This window comes from Coptis chinensis, chromosome 8 (assembly GCF_015680905.1).
Source record: "Coptis chinensis isolate HL-2020 chromosome 8, ASM1568090v1, whole genome shotgun sequence".
Lineage (NCBI taxonomy): Eukaryota > Viridiplantae > Streptophyta > Magnoliopsida > Ranunculales > Ranunculaceae > Coptis > Coptis chinensis.
In genome coordinates, this window is record NC_141463.1 from 43243372 (window position 1) to 43248066 (window position 4695).

Sequence of the window (4695 nt, forward strand, 5' to 3'; positions counted from 1 at the left end):
TAATAATTAAGAGTTAACACTGATTACGTGTTTTTATGCATTTCAGGCTTCAAAGTCCATTATGTGCAGAAATGTGCCACTTTAGCGAGATAAAGGAGTAAAGGTCGGTTACTAAGGAGTTCCATGATTAAAGGCCAAGATTCAAGAAGACAAAGCCTTTCTAAAGCCCGGTCAAAAGCTGAAAAGTCGACGCGGGCAGAAATAGCACACAAGTCGTGGAACTTCCGGGGTCGATATTTGGACTCAGACCTCGGAATGGGGCCTACCTTATGTCAAAACGACCGGCTTGGAAAGAGATTTCCAATGGTCTAAGCCTTGATCCAATCAAAGGAGCAGAAGTGGACAAAAAGTCTATTGAAGACAACTGCAGTTGAAGAGGCCTTTTTGGATTGAAAGAATTGGGTTTTGGGCCTGATTCTCTGGGCCAAAACATGGCTCCAAGCCCATGCACGATTTTTGGATCTGAAAGTATAAAAACCAAAGCTTAACTCTTAGTTAAAAAAAAGTAGTTAATGGTAGATAGTTAGGTTAGAAAATAAAGGTAGCTTAGAATAGAAAGTAGCCATTAGAATAGCTTCTAGATCTAGATTTAATTGTTTTTAATTAAGTTTAGTTTCAAATCCAATTCTTGTTTTAGATTAAACTTTAGAATCATTGTTCTTCATTGATTAGATAAATAAAATAGTAGATTCTTATTCATTTCGATTTTTGTCATTTACAATTGTTAGATCTAATTTCATTTATTACTTGTTATTTAATTCTTAGTTATTAATTAGATTTTAATTATTGTTTAATTTAGATTAGTAAAATTCAATTCTTTATATTATGTTTAGTTTTAATTTAATCGGAAATGATTGCGTAATGATTCTTGGCTAAACCTCCATTAGAGGGGGTTGAGAAGCCTTGATGAAAGCTTGATTCCGATTATCGTAGAGTCGTCGTAATTTCTATTCCACTCTAGAAACAATTAATTCGCCATGAGAATGGGTTTAATCGTTCACATGCTAGTTATGAATTGGTAGAAATGTCATGTGTAATTAGGGATTAGGAAGAACCAATTGTTCTCACAGCGATTCAATTCGGATTAAGCGACGATTAAATGGTTAGTAGGAGTAAATCGAGTTAAGGTGGAATCAATCCCCCTCTAACTCCTTATCATAGAATCGACGTAGCATTCCCATAGTTGTTCTAATAGTCGACTAGTTGCATCTTGTGGGTAGTTGCATCATAGTCTAGTTGCATCTTGTGGGTAGTTGCATCATAGTCTAGTTGCCATTTCGTAAATCTCTCATTAGACTTAGAGTAGAGTAATTAGACTAGAAAACACAGCATGCGGAAGGACTAGGAGTGGAACGAATCATCTACTCCACTATATCTCATAGGATTGAGAGTAGAAATCTTTGATAAAATATAGGCACGTATAAAGTTTTAGTTTACTTATGTTTTGAGTTCATCGTTCATTTCGTAAACAAAATTATCTTTTTATGTTTTATCAAATGGCGCCGCTGCCATCTTAGTTTTACTTTCGCATTGTTTTCGTAGTATAAGTACTCTTCTTAAAGTCCCATTAAACCCACCCACCCTTGTTTGATTCATACTGTGGTTGTCCGTTTCAGCATTGAAAAGTTCTGCGAAAAAATATACGGAGCGCGACCGCGCCCAAAGCGAGCGCACCTGCGCCCATACGCCTGGAACCTTGAGTGTGAGCCGCCCCCATCTCGAGCGCGACCCGCCCTAAAACACTGGAACTTGAACTTACACTGAGCGCGACCCGCGCCCTAAGCTGATTTTGCCGGATTTCCACAGGTTTGATTCGAACTTCGATTTTTCAAGTTTTTCAGTGTTCTAACTTGTTATATACACCCGAACACGCCAGTAAACAAGACGCTATTCATAAGCGAAGTAAGGACGCAATCAGGTATTCCTTTCTTCCACACCTCGCATCTCCTGTTAGAGGTTTATACTAGTATATCAGGATTGTTTGGAGTGTTGAAGTAATTAGCTAAGTTTGGTCTTAGCCTTGTATGAGATTAAGATCCGGTCGAACAAAACACCGAAAGCATAATTACACAAAGAACATCAACAAGCACGCCTATCTAGTATACCACTCATTGCACCTCTAGCTACTATTCCACTTACTCTACCTGACACAATGCCCGATGAAGGAGAGACTCCTCTCTCGGACTTTTATAAAGCCTTGAGCGATAGCCCCAAATCTTGCATCGTTCTAGCAGACCTAGTGGGGATTTCGAATCCCCAAATATTTTTGTTTGTTACCCGTTTTCATGGTTTAGACCATGAAAAACCTTATCAGCACATGCGTAGGATTAAACAAGTCCTTACAACATTCCATCATCCTACGGTTGGTGCGAAACAAATTAAACTGAGGGTATTCCCTTTCACCTTAGCCGATAAGGCGGCGTCTTGGTTAACTGCCCAAGCGCCTAATTCTGTGGACTCGTGGGCTAAACTTGTTCAGCTGTTTATGGAACATTTTTACCCACCCCTAAAGACGGATGAGATGATTTCCAAGATTCATTTCTTTCGACAAAATCCTCATGAATCATTTTCAGAGGCTTGGAATCGTTTCACCGATCTCCTTATAGAGTGTCCACATCATAACTTAGCGAAAGACACGTTAGTTTGTGCCTTTTTCAAAGGACTTCTACACCACCATAAAGAAGTCCTTGACATAATGAATGGGGTAGTTTCTTAAGTAAAGGAGCCTCGGAGGCTTATAAATTTATAGATGATCAAACTAAGCGAAATAACAACTTGGGGGTAGTGATGATATCCACCGCTCCGCTATTTCTTCTAATATAGTTAAGGCCGCCGGTATGTTTGAGATTAAACACGATCCCGAGCTTAAAACTCTAATCGAATCACTCACTAAAAAGGTAGAGGCCATTTCTGTTCAACAAAAGCCTATCCCCGTCATGAATGTAAATTCAAATCCATGTAGTTTCTGTTGGAGTCCTTAGCATCCTGACTCCCACTGTCCTATAGCCTATGAACAGGCTTGTTCCATTAATAGTGAACCTAACGCCCCTTGGAGACAAAATCCCAACTTCGGTTGGAGAAATAACCAACATGTCACACCGCCAGGATACAATAATCAATATGTTAGGCCAACGCACAGTTTTAACCAAGCTCCACCACGACAAGGACCAGTCGTGGTAATTTTAATAATTACAACAACCAAGTGCAACCTCGACAAGGTCAAGTACAAGGTCAAGGTAGTTATAATAATTATAATGCTAATAGAGGTATCGTCCCGTAATTATAACTATCAAAATCCGCCAATAAATAATTCACGCGAGATAGTTCCAGTCCACACCACCCGTGACTACTACACCCACACAAACCGGATCGTCTTGACACCTTCATACAAGTGAGCCAAAAACTTTTCCAAACCATGGCTCAATCTAACCAACAGCTTCTACAATCCGTAAATAATTTAAGCCAACAGTTGGCCCAAGATAAAGCCCAACCCAAAGGTGTGTTTCCAGGTCACGCGATACCTAATCCTAAAACAACAAACACAGCCTTTGAAGTAACCGATAATACTAGTAATGAATATGAAAATGTAGGTGAGCTAAAGGCCATCACCACTCTCCGTTCTGGCAAAGTGGTTGATAACAAAGTAACTATGCCTATAGTTACCCCACCAGTAGCCCCTACACCTGCTATTTTACTAGATACCGAAATAAAAACTGAAGAGCCTACCACTGTAGAGGTACCAGTTACAACACAACCTAAGAAACATAAAGCCAAGGTTAAACATCCAGGTGATACCATTGCTAAATATAGACAGAAGCCACCATTTCCACAAAAATTAGCCATGTTAACTAGGAATACTAATTATGAGGAGATTAGGGACGTTTTCAAGAATTTAACTATAAACCTTCCCTTCCTCGAAGCTATTAAAAAGCTACCACACCATGCTAAGTTTCTTAAGGAGTTGTGTACTCCTAGGCGTAAGACCAACATACCAAAAGATGCCTTTTTAACAGAATAATTCCCAACTCTATCTCAACATAATGGAATTGTTAAGTACAGGGACCCTGGTCGTCCTACTGTACAATGCACCTTAGGAGATTCCTATACGACGACCGTGTTATTAGACCTGGGGGCTAGTGTTAACTTACTCCCGTTTTATTTATATAGACAAATAGGTCTAGACGAGATGCAACCCACTAAAATGACGTTGCAATTAGCTGATCGGTCTATTAAGTATCCTAAGGGTGTGGTCGAAAATATGCTAGTAAAAGTTCAGGATTTCTACTATCCCATTGATTTTGTCATCCTCGATACGTAAGTCGCTAACCGACTGTTTCCGATCATCTTAGGGCGCCCTTTCCGGCAACCGCCAATGCGCCATTAATTGCCGCGATGGTTCAATGTCCATGTCTTTTGGCCATCTTGCTATTGAAGTAAATGTTTTTAAAACAAAGACACATTTACCCGATTCATCTATGGATGGAGAGGTTAGCATGATCGAGGGCTTCGCTCGAGATTATTTCAACAACACGTTCCCTGATAATCATATGCCCAAATTTCTTTCCTTTGGAAGTTCAAACTCCAACATTTTCATCCCTACACTAGTCGATACACATATTATGGATGAGGACGAGATAGATGACTTTCTCAAAGATATAGAGGACTACCATAGTAATGTGGATATGACCAATCTAG

The 4695-nt window shown here is 39.6% G+C and overlaps 1 non-coding gene across 1 annotated transcript; it reads right to left on the reverse strand.

Annotated features, from left to right (window-relative positions):
• Positions 1-2518: 2518 nt before the first annotated feature.
• Positions 2519-2625, reverse strand: LOC147481536 (small nucleolar RNA R71). The gene has a single exon (XR_015207097.1). It is a non-coding gene; the product is annotated as a small nucleolar RNA R71 (small nucleolar RNA).
• Positions 2626-4695: the final 2070 nt, after the last annotated feature.